Below are 18,727 nucleotides of genomic sequence, written 5' to 3'. Positions count from 1 at the left end.
CGTGGCCAAGGCCAGTGGACGACCGCCGATTTAGTTTCCCGAATTCTTGAAAGAGCAAGGCAAACTACATTTTTTTGCTTTTGTGCCAAAATTTGTATGATAAAAGCAAATGCCATCAGCAGGTTCTTTATATTTTTTTAAGCGATCACGAGAGCAACTACGACTGTTTTTAAAAGGTCGATTTCTATTTCTGCTTTGAGAGCGTGATTGGCGCATTGTTGTAGTAAGCTCGCCAACTAAAGTCGTCAAATGGGCGACTTGTTTTTCAAGTTGGGCTATTTGATTATTCGAAGATTGAGGAGTAACGGAATTAATGTTTGAATGGCCAGCCAAATCATTTATTTTATCTGCAACTGATGCTAAACCAGCTAAATCTTCATTCAAAGCAGTTAAAATAATTTGTGTGCTGTTTGGCAGTCTTCCGAGCCAAAGAGATTTTAAGAGTGGCTCGCCAACAGTATCGCCCGCCAATGTTTTCATACGAGCTAATAACTGAGATGGTCGTTGGTCGCCACGTTCTAGGCCTTGTAGCAGCGTACGTATTTTCGAAGCTTCACTTTCAGAATGCAATTCAATTAAACGTTTTTTTAATGTTGGATATTTATCAGTATCAGGAGGTTTCAATATTATATCGCTTACACAATTCAAAATATCAGAATCAACGGCAGAAATAACGTGATTAAATTTTGTATCGTCAGCAGTAATTCCCGCCAAGGCGAATTGCGCCTCAAGTTGAACAAACCATAATGCAGGGTTAGCTTTCCAGAAAGGCGGAAGTTTGACGCCAACACGAGAAACTGTTGCGTCGTTGTTGGCGGAATTTGGAGTATCTCCTGGCATGTTTTATTCAAGAAATCAAAGGCACGTTATAAATATAATTTCACAAAACTGCTTTGAAATACGAAAATACAAATAATATACTGATAATCAGAGTAAATAATATGAAAATGCTAATCCAAATTATATAACAGAAGTTCCGATGGAAATTATTTAGGCTGTGAAAATAGAAACAATATTCAACGATACGCTTACCGCCATTAGGAAGAAATGCGCTATGGCGCCATTTAATGCATAAAGAAAACTGGGAAAGTTATCCTTTCACTTTTCGAGTCACCAAATGTGGGATGTTTTAGTGGAGAAGGTTGCAAATTGGGATAGTTAAGTTACATCCACACATAAAGAATGAGCGACGACTTTTTTTATATAAAAATAAACATCTTTTAATTTTTAACGCTAACACATCGACAGACAACAGATTTTTGTGAAAGACCGGAAATTTATCTTTTTAATTCGCACAGCTTGCGCGCTTGATCGTAGATAACTGCTTCGTACTTCCGGTGCGCAGTTAGGAAAATAGTTTTTCGAATACAGTCATTTTGATGGAAGCAGGATCGCCACAGTTCATAGAAATGAAACCGATAGTGCAAGCACAGAGAAATTTCAGAAGAATTTACCAAAAAGATCCTCCATCCAAAAACAGCATCTTGCGGTGGAAAAAGAATTTTCTAGAAATTGGAAGTATCGAAGATAAGAAACGTTCCAGACGCCCTTGCACAAGTGATTTTGATGTTGAGCGTGTCAGAGAGACATTTTTACACAATCCTAGAATATCTGTGAGATCAGAGGCAACAGAATTGGATATGCCAATTTCGACGGTGAACAAGGTTAAGAAAAAATTAAGACTGCATGCATACAAAGTTCAAATTGTTCAAGTTTTGGAACCGAACGATAGGCCTAGGAGGATGGCCTTTGCAACAGATATGCTAAGGAGGATAGAAGATGCTGCTGATTTTCTGAAGAGCATAATGTTCTCCAATGAAGCATCCTTTCATGTTTCTGGCATTGTTAATCGCCATAATGTGCGCAAATGGCTCTGTGGATGCCGACATGCTTGTCGCTACCTGGCGTGAAATTGACTATCGACTTGATATTCTCCGTGCGACGAAGGGGGCACACTTGGAAGTTCATTGACAAGGGTCATGAAACTTTTTGAGTCTATTTAACCATTTATGTTATTAATTTTAATCTATCTTTATTATTTTATGAGTTATTAAACATCAAAATGGGTCCGGGACTTTATAAACACCCTGTATATCTTATATTATTTATAATCGGGTTTCGCGTCAAGAATCTCAGAGCTTGGCGACTTCGGTGACCAAAAAGAAATTATTGGACAAATTTAATTAATTAATATTTTTAATAAACTGTATTAACATCAAGTGTCATCCACTACAAGTTTTAAAAAACGTATTTGAACTTGAGTGGATGAATAAAAAGTATTTTATTAACGATTGAAAATTTGAACAATATATTATATATATATATATATATATATATATATATAGGGTGAGTGTGAACTAATAGTAGGAATTGAAAAAAATCCAGACAAAAACCTTTCATAAGTAATTGAAATCAGACTAACACTTAAAATTTACAAAATAAGAACTTAAATTCGCAAGGAACGTGAAAACAGAGATTTTTCTTATTGGAAAAATAACTTATTTTCTGGTGAAAACAAATTCGAGATTTTTAGATTGAATGGCAAGCCTTACGTCTTAATTAAACAAGGAATTTCTCAAAAAAAAAAAAAAAAAAAGCATGGTGGTGGATAGGTAGTGGTCTGGGGCTCAATTTCAGCTAATGGCCAAGGAACCCAGCATTTTATTGAAGTGAGATTGGTTTAGAATATATACTTCGACATTTTAAAGAAAAATTTACAACATTGTATGCGGAAACTTTCTCTTGGTAACAAGTGGTGATTTTATCAGAATAATGATCCGAAACAAAACTTATCGTTTCTGAATTCTATATAATTGTCCTTACGTCATGGATACTCCACCCTAAAGCTTCGATATAAATTTCATCGAAAATTTATTGGAATACCTTAAGAAAAGTAAGAAAGAACACGCTGTTTCCTGTAAAGATGAATTGAAAACAGTATTCTTGCATGAATGAGAAAATATTAATTTTTGTGAAAAATTAGTGCAATCTATACCTAAACATCTTAAAATGGTTATAAAAAACAAGGACTTGCATACAAAATTATAAATAATTTGAAATATTAACTAGCTTTTTAAATCTTATCTGTCCCAGTTTGGTTTGACATTTTTCTGTTTAGTTTTATTTTTTGCCATAATTTTTGCTTAAACTGAATTAAGTTATGATTTTTGTTATTTGTGTTTATAATTGCAATAAATATACTATTAAAAGTTCATTTAACTATGTTTATCATTTTTAGTTTACAAATTTTAACTGTATTAGTATCCTTTCTTTGAAGTCCGAGTTTGGCTTGGAACTACTATCTGATAAAAAGTATGATAAATGAAATTAATAATCATACCTTTCCAGTTTACATCAATAAATGTTTTGATGAATTACGAATTTTAAGTTTTTATACAGATCCTCTATTTTGTGGGTCCTGTTTAATAAAATATTCTTGAGATACTAATATCTATATTTATATAATGCTCAATGTGTGTGTGTGTGTGTGTGTGTTGGCGCTCTACAGGCCAGACCGTTTGACCTACAGCTACCAAATTTGGTATATGTATACCTTATAGGTAGGGAATGTGCACCTGGCGTCCCTTTTTTTTAAATTAGAATTTTAATTACTATTAAAAACTAACTTTCCCGCCAAAAAATCATTATTTTCCCCACCGCCAAATGAGTAAGACTTCAGTTTTTCTCCACGCTAATGAGGCTAGGCTTAATATTTTTCGACCAATTATTTCAAACGATTCAGTTTATTTTCTTAATGTTTGATGCATTTAAAATCAAACATTCTTAATTAATCAATCTTTCAGATTCATTCTGAAGTACTTTTGAATTAAAATAAAACAGAATAAAGGAAATTAAATATGTCGAATCTGCATAGTGTTAAGCCCCCCCCCCCAACTGGCGTCGAAAAATTCACACATTTGCGTTACCATAACTGGCGATGAAAATTCACGCATGCGCATTGTGTTCCGATTGTTGACAACTATTATCAACGGATGCGGACTTGATTTAAATTATTTATAGGTTAGTTGTATGATTTTGTAATTAAATTGTATTTATGTTAGTTATACATATGTATATATTTTGTATATGCTTATAGTTTTAAGTACATCATTTTTTAAGTAGTTTTTTAACATGTTTTCGACCGATTATTTTAAACGATTCGTTTTATTTTCTTAGTATTTGATGCATTTAAATGAAACATTGTTAATTATTAGATCTGCTCATGATGAATCTGAGAAAATTTTGTTGACAATTCTTGAGATATTACATAGAATAAGAAAGATATTCTTTAGTGCCCATAAAATTTAAACGTTCAGTGACTCTGTTTTCAGTAATCATATTATGAAAAAATGCTTTGTTTCAGTAAAAAATATTATTATATTAATTGCAGATTAATCATTTCCACTTTAATTTAAGGCATAAATTCTACGGGAACTAACAGAAAATTAAAGAGATACATGTTACGTTATGACAGAAGGCCTTTATAATATTATGAGTAAATTATATGACTATCAAAATTTGAAGTTTTAAAATATTTTGATGAAGAAGCTATTAAAATAGGAATTGCATAAAATATTTAATTATTAAAATATTAACGAACATTGAGATTGGTGAACCGGCTGGTCGCCAAAGGCGGCTAGTCTTAAAAAAAGTTTCACGCTTTTGCAATTAAAACGTATTGAGTTATGAAAATTTGAATGTCTATTCTATAAAAACGCGTGATTTAAGATCTCTCCCTCCACAGTCTTGATAAAAAATACACCATTCAGGGTTTGAACTTTCACCAAGACTGATTGCCTAAAAAATTTCATCGTTGATTGTTCTAAAATACTGATAATAAAAATTCTGTAACTCGTTAAGATTTAATCTCAGATAATTGAAACATTAGACTACCAAGATAATTTTATTGAATAGGATTTATAGGAAAAAAGAACTGTACACAATTTGGACATCATAATTATTTTCAGAAATACATTTATTGATTGAAGATAAAAGTGAATTTTAAATTGAATCAGAAAAGTTTTTGAATAATTCTTGGAAATATTCATACATTTTTTTAAAAAATATTGTGTGGTACACATAAGATTATAGCGCTGAAAGATTACATTTTCTGTTATGTTTAAAAAAAATATATTTCAATTCAGGGGAAAAGTAAGTATTTATTGAGGTTTTATCTCTTCCATTTTAAATTTAAATCTTGCGTAAGTCAACAGAAAATTAGATAATATATAGTACAATGTTCTAAATATCGTAAGACTTCTATAATAGTACGAGTTATATGAATAGAACTTTGAAGCTTAAAAGTATTTTACTAAAGTTTATTAAGAGACAACGGCACATAAATATTTATTTGAAAATATCAGAAGCATTACTTTTCGCGAACCAATTGTTCTTTAAAGGTGACTAATGTATTTGTAACTGCCAATTTTAATAAAAATTTATTTATAAAAGTACAAATTAAAACGTTAAATATGATAGGTAAAACAATAAAACCTAAAAAAATGTGATAAATTTTAAGCTTAATATAGGACAATTTATTCTACTGTATGAGAATCAAATTTTTTCACATATTTATCAGTATGCGAGTTATACAAGAACCCATCGTAGAACACCAATAATTTAAAATTGAAAATAAAAAAGAGAAAAAATTTAGAATTATGAAAATTCTTTACCTTGGAACTTTTTCGGCTCATTCGTAGACGAAGAAAGTTTGTCCAATGATACAGCAGGACGAAAGTTAAGGTTTAATGTGGCATCAACAGGAAATTAAGGCAGCCAGATATTTTCCACCATGATGAAACATATGCGCACTGAGAATACTTTTCCGAGGAATTGTTGGTTAACTTAGGTGTTCTTAGTCTTGAGTCAGCCTCCAACTTCCAGCATACAAACCTCCGTACAAACCATATTTTAGAATTGAAAAGGAAGAATTAGTAACATTATCATTCACCTGCACCAATATTTCTCGTACAAGATAAAAAAAGTTTAATAATTCAAAAATATATAATATCTTAAAGCTTTTGCACGACTAATCAGTTATCAGTTCTTTGGAGTGACAAAATAAATGCATACCGCATGTTTTTCTTTATTGGTATTTTGAGGCGAGTTTAGCTCAAGTATACATTCGTGAAATATTTTGGGAAAAAAACGTTGAAATTGGTATTACAGATTAGCAAATAATGAAAATGCTTATAATACTCGTGATTTTTATACATTCAATTTATTTCTTATATTAAAAAAATGTCCAGGATTTCAAAAATCAAATTATAACAAGAAATAATGAAAGAAATAAGCATAATGAAGCTCACCATCTCCAAAAAGAAAGCTAAGTTAAATAAAACTTTCGAAAGCGTCCAGAAAATAAATAGCTATTATAAATCATGTATTAATGTATCTATAAATATATGGCACTGATTATTAGACTTACTAAAAAAAATTGGATTATCATTGCTTCCACATAGATTTCTAAAATGCTAATCAATCCACTAGTGACCACCAGGTGCTTGTTTGATACTGCGTCTTCCATCTTTTGGAAGCATTGTGATTTTTTTAATGCTTATGTGTGTTATTGCTTTCTGTACGTACTTTTGAACTTAGTCTCCTGAACCCAGAATTGGTTTGCTAACTATTTAGTTTAAATATTCCATTTTAGTCAAATGAACTATAATATATATGAACCCTTATTTATCACACATGTTTTGGCAATGGTTGGGTGACGGATTTCCTAGCCCGGCAGGGGATTATCCCCGGTAAGGAGAAACTTCACAGAGCTTTATAATCAATATTTTGCCGTGGCCGTCTTCCACGAGATTTGGAGATGGCGAGTGTCAGGACTCGTGATTTTCTGGTGAAAGGATGAGTGTGCCGGGGTACGCTGCCGTTGGGCTTAGTGAGTTTTTACTGCGTGTGAGCTAGAATTGGCTATTGAGATACAGTTTAATTTGAGTTTGAAATAATAAAAGTTAGGAAGAAAAAACTAGAGGGGTGAGATAAATTAAAGTAGTATATTACGAGGTCTTCTAGAGTTTGCAGTTGGTTTATATGTAGGCATTTTCATTCTTATCCATGTTTTTAAAGAAGTTAGTAGCTAGTTTTTTAATGAATTTTTTAAGAAGGGGACAGTCTAGGCATCTGTACATATTTGTATTGGGCATGAAGTATTTCTTATTGCAGAAATTTCTAATTAAGTTATTTTGCTGGCGTTCAATAAGTCTAAAATTAGCCTTGGCAGCATATCCTTACACAGGGCATCCATAAGTTAATACTGGACTTAAGTAGGCAGTGTATTTTGTCTACTCATTTTGCAGTTTCGAGAAATTAATGGATAAAATTTACGAGTTAGGTCTCGAAACTTTTTAGCTGTGTAAATAAAGTGGGGATTCCAACTTAATTTCCTATCTAGGATAACGCCTAAATATTTGCATTCTTTAGACCACGGGGCAATTTGATTTTTAATTTTGACTGAGGGTGGGGGATTCTTTTTACAGTTACTTTTATTAAAAACTATAGCTTCAGTTTTACTAGCATTTATTTCAATTTCCCATTAAACGAACCAGTCCTCAAAAGATTTAATATGTCTGTTTAAAGCTATGGTGATGAAATTTGGATTTTTGTTTCTACCTAGTATTGCAGTGTTATCGGCGTACATACACAACATAGTGTTAAATTGCTTGGGGATATCATTAATAAACAAGGAAAATAAAATTGGCCCTATATTAGATTCTTCAGGTACACCTGCAAGAATAGGTATTACATAAAAAATTCATTGTTTATTTTGATTTTGAAGGATCTATCACTAAGGTAAGAAATTATAATTTTGATAAGGTGTGGGGGTATGTTGTAATTATTTAGCTTGTAAATAAGGCAATCTTGCCACACTCTGTCAGAAGCTTTCTGAATGTCAAGGGAAAATGCTGCCGTTTTTTGTTTATTTTCAAAACCTTCCTCAATGAATTCTACTGCTCTAATTAATTGGTGGGTTGTAGATAGGTTACGACGAAATCCAAATTGTTCTGGTGTTAGTATATTATGTTCTTCTAGGTAATTATTTAATCTATTGAGAATTATCTGTTCAGCAATTTTGCTGACAGAGGGGAGTAGGGATATGGGTCTATAACTGCAGGGATCAGTTGGGTCTTTTCCAGATTTCAATATGGGGATAACTGCAGCTGTTTTCCATAACATGGGAAAATGTCCTAATTTGAGAATACAATGAATTATATTAAAAATTTTAAGTAATTGTCCGGAAGTGTTTTTAACATTTTGTTGTTAATATTGTCAAGGCCAGGGGCGTTTTTGATATTAAGATTTTTTTTTTAATATGATCTTTTAATTCATCAGTTGAGAGAAGGGGTTTATCAATAAATTTTTGTGGCAGTGAGTCAAGAAATCTTTTGACTATATTATTTACATTATGTTGTGTGGTGAAATCGCTCAATTCATTAAGTTTAAATTGTTTTTCAAGGCTAGCCGCCAAGCAGTTTGCTTTTTCTTTATCAGTTATTGCAATACTAGCAGGGCCTTTAAGGGCCGGAATTTTTTGTATTTTACGTTTAAAAGTTTTGACAAGTTTCCAGATTGATCCGTCATCTGTGTTTATAAATTCATTGTTTTGGGTTTTATTGTTAAGTTTTTAAATTTCCTTATTAAGTTGGTTCATTAGTCTCTTGAAGACTGGGTCTCTGATTTTTTAAAAAATTTTCCTGGCAAAGTTTCTATCCCTAATAAAGTCTCTAATTTTGGGGTGAATTAAATTTTGACTATTTATAATGGGGCGTGACGGTAGATTTTTTTTGTTAATAATTTGCGATTCGAAGATGTTAACAAAATAATCAAGTTTATCTGGGATTGTAAATTCATCGATGTTTGGGGTTTCTGATTGACTGATGCTTAATTTAAAATTATTCCAGTTTGTTTAGTAAGATTATTGGGCAGGGAATATTTAATGAAAAAAATTAGTAAGATGGGATTATGATCAGAGCTAAGTTCAGGTAAGGAGTGAATTTCATATGGGTACAGGAAGTCTTTAAGGTGAGGTCTATTGTATTGGCTGACTGGGGTCCAAATCTAGTGTGTGTGTGTGGGGGGTGCTATAATGTCTAATCCGGCCTGAAGGGCGAATGATTTTAGGGAATTATCTTTTGGGCAGTTATGCTTACAATCCCAACTAACGTGGTGAGCTTGAAAGTCTCCGCAAATTATTTGATTAGGTCCTGTTTGCATCAGGTTTGCAATGGCGAAAATAAAATTTTAATTATCTGCACTAGGGGGGATATAAATAGAGATTAGGGTTATTGGATCTTGATTTTTGAAATTTAATTTTACCAAGCTTGCTTCTGCATGTTGTAGTAAAGGTGGGGGGACCTACCTCACTGTGAGATAAACCGTTTTTAATTAAAATTGCAGTACCGCCGCCAGCCTGGTTAGCTCTGTAACTGTAATATGAGAAACAGTTTGCCAGGAAAATTTTTCTTTGTGGCCTAAGGTGGGTTTCTTGCAGTAGGATTACATCAGGGTTATACTTATTTACAAAATGACGAAGGTCAATTATTTTATTGTTAATGCCATTTGCATTCCAGTAGACTATGCGAAGGCTATTACAGGAGAAAACTAGTTAATGACAGGTTGACTTGGGTTATCGAATGCCTTCATGAGTATGTCCAGTTTTTCCATAACAGTGTTTGTGGTTTTTAGTTTTTTAAGCTGTGAGAAGAGTAAAGTGTACTCGGTCGTTACCTTTTTAAGTTCTTTCATTGCTTCTATAATGTCAGCGAAATCATTGCCTTCTAAATGTTTTGACATTGACTGTAAGCTCTTCAATAAATAATGGTTCTCTCCCCGGCAACCTTCAAGGTCTTACACTCTTTCGGGTAGGCTGGTCGTTGGGTAGACCAGGTGCCTATTGTCACATCCTAGATATTCAACATTCCCAATACTTGCGTAATTTATGGCTGTAGAAATTTTCAATTTTTCAGTAATTCCTTTTCCCTTTGGCATATCAAATTCATTAGTAGATAGGATACCCAAATAAAGATTATAATTTTCTATGGGAATACAAAGCTGGAACACTGTCTAGTACACGTAAAAAATATGATGCATTTTGTGTTTATCTTCATTGAGAGCGCATTTGGACTCTTTCCTTTTGATTGACTGGCCCCAAAATTCTACCAACATTTACAATTTTGAATAAGTTCATAAAGCAAACAAAATTACTCTCGTATGTTTTTGAATTATTACATCCACAAATACACAGATCGATAGACTACCAATCCTAGACAGATTTGATCCAAAACTGGATTAGTATTTAAACTCTCTTGATAGAACTTAGATGTCTAATTTCATTCACTTTGCTCGATGAAGTTTTGAGTGATTTTGTTCACAGACAAATAACATTCCAAAAATGATATATTAGGCCACAAGGAAGTCAAAATAAAACGTGGAGATGCATCAAAAACTCGGTATAATTTAAAATAATGTAGTGAATAGCTTATAAGCCAGTTAACAGCTACGCTACACGAGCAGTTGTTTTTGTATTGCTGTTATGTTACTGGGCTGCGAACCACAAGGTCCCAGGTTCTATCCCCGCTTATACCAACTCGCCACAATAACATTACTTTTTCTATACTTAGTATAACAAAAATATTATGCTTTTTTACTATACATTATAAAAACTAATTATAAATAGAAAGGAAAGAATTTCCAATTTGATATTTGCTAGCAGTCATGTGTCTACTATTAATTTATTTGTAATGTCATTTAAAAACAAACGCAAACTATAAAAGAAATATTGAAATATGAATTTTTTTCATAAATATGATAACTTATAGCAAATTAGTGATGCCAAATAAAAAGAACAAAAACCTACGTACTCTAATTTCTGCGTACTTCTAAATCTGAGTGGAAATACTTATGAAAATTAGGCGCTTTAAATTCCTCGAATTATGTTATCAATTCGAATCTGCACAATGTATTCGCATCCACTATTTGTAGAAGAAAATTACCCATTCTATATTTATTGAGTAATTAAATCACCTAATCATCATTCATCATCATTTAATCACCTAATCATCATTTAATTAATCACCTAATTAAAGTTTGCGAGCAATGCTTCCATTGAATTGGTTTATAAAACCATTTTCTTTGAATCTTTTAATACAATAAAATTCTCATTCTTTCATTGTTCGCCGGTATCATCAAATAATGACAACTTCGAATTCTTTCTTACTGGCATTTAGAAAAAATCCGCAATCCCACACATTTTTTATACTAATTATTTTAACTTAGAATATATACTCGTAACAGGGCCGAATTCAAATGTGTAGGAGCCCTTAGACAATGCAAGTTTCCTTCCAAAGAACCAAAATCAGATTTTATTTTATTATTGATTTTAAATTTAATATAAACAGCCATTAAACTTTGCATTTATGTATTTATTTGACCTCCTAATTAGATGATACATATTTGAGACATTGTTATTTAAATCTCCATAATAAAGAAGGACACTTGAGATATTGAGACATTAATAAGCGATTTTGGCGTTTTAAATGACGTAACACATTGATTTATTTACTAAAAATTCAATCATTCGATGTACATATCAGAAACGCCATTATAGCCTACAAGTTTAACAAATTTGACTAAACGAAATAAATCCTTTAACTTCAGAACTCATTTTTAATATAATGAGATTCAATTAACCCCGTATAAAAAATGTAGAAATAATTTTAAACAAAATAGTGAAATAATTAAATATTTGAAAATTTATATATTCTACAACAAAATATATTCTGTTTGTAAGTGAACCAAATACGGAAAAAACTAAATTCGCACAAGTCTGTAAATGATTTTTTTTTTGGGGGGGGGGCAGATTCTTAAAAGATGATGCATGATTATGAGAGTGATGCGCGATTCTCATAACATAAATTACGGTACATAATTAGAATACTCTGAAAATACTAAAGAAAAAATCTGAGGTTTTCAGCCTCCCGAAAGTCGGGGGGGAGGGCTCCTAAGCAGTAGTTTACCATTTTGATAATCCAGTTCCGATTTGACCGCATTTTTTTTTCCCATGACCTTTCATCTGATATTTCTACGTTACGATTGATGCGTGGATGTGGTGATTTGAATAACGATTACGCATCATTAGGAATTTTGCAAATTATAATTGATTATTCAAAACATTATGAAAATTCATTATATTCTGTCTAAAAAGGGTAACAGCAAAAATATTCTCTTACATTAAATAACACTAGTAGAAAATGACGGATTTATGGATAGGATTATAGATATTTTAATTAAAAATAAATTAAGTAGAAAATTAAAAAGTTGAAGGTAACAGTAACGGCGTCCTCACAACATAAAAACTCTCTCAACATTATGACTTAATTTTATAGCCATATATTTCTTAAAGAAAATGACACTTTAAACTCACACATTTGGCCTTGATGAAATATTAGTCAATCAAATTCATTAATAAATATACTTTGATTTACCTATTGAGCTACTTCCATTGTTATTGGCTAAATAAAATAGTTTTCATTTAAAACATTAGATCAGGCTTCTCTGAACTTATCACAAGTCTTATTGTTTTAACCCGAAAATTTAGTCCCAATAACAAATGCGAAAAATTAAAAATGCAAAAACATTAATTAACAACTTAAAAAGTAACTCAGTTTAAATAAAGTTCATCCGTTAATTTTAATGAAATATTTTAAGCCAGAGCAGTTTTCTTGATTTTTATTGTAAACGGAAAGGATATAGAAAGGAAAGCACTATGAGAATGTTTAATGAAAGTAGGGCACGATGGATTAAAGAAAATATAATCAAACTTACCGAGAAAATGTACCTTGAACATTTTCATTATTACAGTATTTATTTTTTTCATCTAAGGTAGCTTTGAAATAAGGAACTAAGCTAAATGATAGTTGATTTCCTATTACAAAACCTACCTTCTAAATTTATGAATCGTACATTATATAGTAGACTCTTCTACAACGAAGTTAAGAAGTTTCATTACAAGGAACCGCCCTGTCAGACAAATTCATTTACAAAAAGAGTACCAAGTTGCTCATAACGTGTAGTCATTAATACGCGGTTTGTTAATCTCGTTGTAGGAGAGTCTACTGTACATTATTGACAAAATCTTGTAATCACAATTCAAATGTTTATAATAAAATTATATTCTAAATATACATATGCAAGCGATGAATTTTTAACACAGTTACCGAACTGTACATGTAGAATGCTGAGAGGTTCCACCCCTTTGATCAGCGTCTCGATTCGACTTCTGGCTCCGCCTCATCACCATCGTTCTTCGAGCGTTTCGAGGGATTCACCCAACACGACATTCCTTGCGACCGGGAACGAATCCCACAATGTTCGGCAAGCCACAGTTTCTGTTCGTGCATCCCCGCTTATGAAATGAAATGTGATGAATGTTTATTGCGTACAAATGGATTGTATTTGAACGATATTTTTTTTAGGCTAACGGTCAGTGCCGTAGAGAGAAAGGAAGGATTACTGCCCGGTTGTATCTGAATGGTGCATTTGTTTAAAAAAGCGTCGTGAAGACAATTTATAGTCAGTGGCAAGAGCTGAGAATTAAAAATAATAAATGAATAAAATTATTCTAAACATTTCTCAAGAAGAAAAAAATAAAACGAATAAAGTAAAGTACTGACGTCGTTCTTGTGTTTGTAAACGTGAACAGTAAATGATAGTCTTCTTCATTTAAATTTAGTTAAACTAATTATACAGACGTCACTAATGTGATTTGCTTACGTGTTGCGATCCCCAACTTTTTAGCTTTTATTACTTCATCACTTTTAGTCTTCAATTATGAAAGCAGTTAATGAATCATTTAAGGCTTAATACATTAGTCTTAAAAGGGTCAATGGTGATTGACGTTTAATTATTTCAATAGTTGTCCTTGTTGGTCATTAGTTTAATATTTTTCATCTCTTTGTATTTCATAATATTGTGTGACTGATATGGCGTTTCTACATACTGCTGAGATTTCGACTGAGAATATTATTTGAGAGATATATGATCATTTATAGCGAAATTATCCCTTTAGCATCATGAAGTGCAATAATAGAAAAATTGTACAAAAATATTAAAATGCTAATTGTGCTTATATATCCCCACATTTCAGCCTGAAAACCAATATCCATTTTTTACAACTAATTCATATAAAATTCCATTATTATACTTTCTATGCACTCCTGTTGAGTGAAATTAAATGTTCTAAATTTCAATTAAATGGTTCAGTATATGATTCTATTATATTTTAAATATATCAAATTTAAATAGGGTTATTACGATTCCGTTGTTTGCATGAGACATAACCGAATATTCAATCCAGAATAGAGAGACCCGGATGAAGTGTGATGTAGTTTCGACAAATTATAAATATTGTTATTTCTTATAACCAGGTCCCTCTCGGGCTTTCAAAAACACAAATGGAAAGCTATAAATGGAAAACTAGTCATTGCATACAAATTTCAGTGGTCTTGTAACGAAGCCAATAACGTACTTGTATTATATTTTGTAATACTCATCAAATATAGTAAATTTTTCTACATAATATTTCGCATAAAAAGCATCACTAATCCTTCACTGATCTGATATATTTGAGATTACTGAAAAACGTTTATAGATAACCAATTTAATGACTATAAAACTATTAGTGATGGATTTTGCAATTCTGCAAGATGGACAGAGGAGAGGATACTATATGTGCCGGATATTTACCGGAGCGTAATGAGATGCGACTTTTCACTGCACTGAGAGCTTGAGTTGCCACTGACTATAGTATATTTACTATTGCGTCAGACACGACTATGTTTCAAACTTTATTCATTAAGGATGTTCATTAAATAAATGGCATGTATCGACGAGTTTTGCTGTATAACAGTTCTTTTCTCCCATTCTTTTTTAATGGTTTTATAAATTCTGTATAATAATAAGGCAAAGGGTCGAACTATACTCAAAAATATGATCTATTTAATTAGTACGATAATCGTTTTGGCCCTAAATCTTGGGACATTTTTCGTAATATGCTCAAGGAATGTGTAACGGCAGTTGACATTAAGCGACAGCATATTATTCCCTGCCTGGTAATGATTGAACATTCATGGTGAACTGTGCGGATCATTCCGCTCATTGCATTAATTGAGCCAAGGCAAATATGAAAAGGGAAGGGGCAAAAAGATAATAGTCGACTCTCTACGCCACTGACAACTACACAAACCAATTCCGAAATTATTTAACAGATTATTATGGCTTGCTTTAGTGCTTGATAAATTCACATTGATTTAACAAAAGATAATGATATTCCCAGGCGTGGCGATGTTAGGAATTCAGCTCCAATCGAGGCTACTTTGACAAGACGCTAAAGTATTATTTTCATTCATTTGCTAAATTGTTGTGAAGAATTCCGCTTGAGCTTTAGGCCTACATTGAAAATGTGTCGCCACACCAGAGATAACAATACAAGGCATCAATAAATAAAATATTGCAATAAAATCTATTATGAGAAGTAAATAGGATTTAAGCAGCAAAATTCCTCTTCAGAATATTAAGCATAAGTTTATCACTTGGGTATACCTATGATTTTAGAATTTTGTTTCATTTCACAAATTCGAAAAGAAGCCAATGGGTACTTTGAGTTTGGTTTGGTTTACATATATTAACGTCTCGTTTTAAAGCAACACTAGGGCTATTATGGGACGTACCTCGTCATTTTAAATCAAGGCGAGATGATGAGGTCTAGAAATTTCCAAACCAGCGGGAGAACTATTGTCCCCGATGGATTTAACATGCACCAAACTCAGTTATATGACTGCACTTAGGTGTAATCGGGTCTCGAACCTGGAACCCTTTAGTCCCGAAAACAAGATCTTACCACCAGGCCATTGCGGTCTATGGATATTTTGAATATGGCGAAACATCATTCATAAATATCTAATTTGATTTGATTTGATTTTAGACCAAGCTTCTTTTTAAGTGACCTGAAGTGAAAATAAAATAAAAATCATATTTAACTTTCTATTTTAAGATGTTGCTAGCATGTATTATTTTTTTTTTAATCAGGATTTCTTTTTAAAATAAACCGGCATCAGTATTCCTAGTGCTAGACTAATAAAAAACGAATTAAATACCTTATTTAATTGTTGCTCCACAGAACTAATGTTTGCGTTTTTTAGTGTAATCAGATATTGGCAGGTCAGATATCCAAGAAGTGAAAATTGAACTAATGTTACAGAACTATGAAAAGGGGGTTTTTTTTGTATCAATATAATAAATTTATAACCATTAATCATTTTATGTAAACTTTCTAAATCTTTATACAGAAAAAAATTAATTCAACCTTTTCTTTACAGCTTATTATTGAGAGATATTATTCTTAGCGTATAATCCTGCATTACTCAGAAATTTATGCTTCTTCAACTTATCATTTTCATTCGGAATTAAAATCTATAAACCAATTGCCCGTTAGATTGTTTTATTACCTTTTTCTACTGTACATCCCAAAGTATGACGAAGGAAACCGAAAACGTATAATATTAAGATCAAGATTAATATTAAAAGGTTAGAAACAGTTTCTGTTTCTATGTAAAATTTAAGCTTTAAAAGAATTTTCGAAATTTTTGTCTCCAGATTATTTTTGAGATCAGAAGGATAAGATATTAAAAATATCTCTTTATTCAAAAATAACCATGGTACCCACTATCACAATGTGAATTACACTAACATACAATACAAAATTATTTTGATTTATATTTAACATTCTGTGCTGGTTTTTACCACAGAAATTTTAAATTGTTTCTTAGTATACGATTAATATATACGGAAAAAAAATTTAAACTGTAAATGTCATACGTATTTTAACAGGGAAATAAAAGTATGATTATTATTATGAGGATATTTTATTATAATGAGGAAAATTATTCCTCATTTGAGAGTGCTGGTTAAATTTTCAACGAAACTTAACATTTCAGGAGTATTCATTTCATTATCGATAAAACATTCCATTACCAAGTAAACATTCCATTATCGGTTTTCAAGAGAAATTGAAAATTGAATAATTGTTTTTCACATTTATTACAATTTAATCTCCCAAAATAAAATTATTACAAAATTTATAAATCAATAATATTTAATTATGAAAGCACTCGGTAATTCAACTTTCTAAAAAGCTTGAAATAAAATAAACACAAGTTAACAATTATATTTTGCGAACAATATTAACAGAAAAATTATTTAATTCATACGCGTCGGGTACAGTTACATGAAAATTTAATATTAAATCTCAGATTAATTAAAAACCCATTTTAAGAGTGGTAAAATATCTTAATGGATTCGACTGACTAGGAAACAAATCAAGTGCACCTGAAACGCTAGTTAATTTTCCCTCGAAGCATGTTAAATGTACAGCCCAATTTTCCAGTATTTTCATACGTCCAAATCCGAAGCGGCGATTTGTGAGAAGTTAATTTCACAGTAAAAGTTCCTTTTGTTTTTCGATGGGATATAGATGGAGAAAAGAGAAGAACGAACAGTCAGTAAAATCCACAAAAGACGAACTTTCACGCACGCAATTCAGTTAATAACTGTAAAATTCAGATGTTAAATAAGAAACAGTCAAAACTTAAAATAATTCATTATGAGGGCACTAACAAATTTTAACAGTCGAAAAAAAAATACATCTAATCCTTCAAAATTACGTTATGAACATGCATCTGGCACATATGTAAGACGGATATTTAGAGAAACGGTATTTCGAGCTCATGATTTTAATGACAACGCTAAAGCGAGAGCGAAATATTGAAAGAAAAAAATATTTTATTTCTGTAGAAATAAAATTTTTTATTTACCTAAGCCATTCAGAAAATCATAAATGCTATTTAATTTTCAATCATTTTATCTCAAATCGATGATCAGAATTATTTCTTTGAGATAATTCTAATTAAATGACACATTCTATGAGACGGTTCTCCACAACCTAGAAATAGAGGCGTTTCCTTTATTTTAAATTACTGTAAAACGTATAAATATAAAAATATACATTACGGAAAACATTAACAATGGAGCAAATATTTGAAAATAACAAAACAAAGTTTTGATAGAAGGCAATTATTTCCTAAGCACTGCAAAATGAATATTCCTTTTGGAATTCTACGCATATGGTAAATGAATAATTGAAGTACCTGAAAAATGTCATCTGACCTCTAAAATGGATCATATTCCGAGCTAAAGTAAATTATCCAACACAGAAAATCTACAAACATTTTTTTTTGTAAACAGGCATTTTGTACTAATATCAATGTGAAAAAATAGTGACAAAGTCTAAATCGACCAAGAAAACGAGAGAAAAATCTATCGCATTTGAAAACATGAGCTCGAAAGCAGTTAATAGAATAAGAGAAATATTACCTGTTCTACCATTGTGAATCAAAAAAGTATTCACATAAATATTGAATCTAAATTATGAATGGATGCATTTATAAACAACACAGAAGAGCCTGAGAAACAGAATTTCTTTCCATATGTGGGAATAAAAAATTTTCTTAACTATTAGCAATGATGCAGACTTCAGATTGCTGCTTGATTGTAACCTGACAAATATTAAATAGAATATAACAACTCAAGAGAAAGTATTTGAATAACTAAAAAAGGTACCCAAGTTTATAAGATGAGAAATGTTTTTGGAAAGCATTCGTCATAC

This window comes from Argiope bruennichi, chromosome 11 (assembly GCF_947563725.1).
Source record: "Argiope bruennichi chromosome 11, qqArgBrue1.1, whole genome shotgun sequence".
Classification (NCBI taxonomy): domain Eukaryota; kingdom Metazoa; phylum Arthropoda; class Arachnida; order Araneae; family Araneidae; genus Argiope; species Argiope bruennichi.
This window is presented reverse-complemented; position numbering follows the sequence as displayed.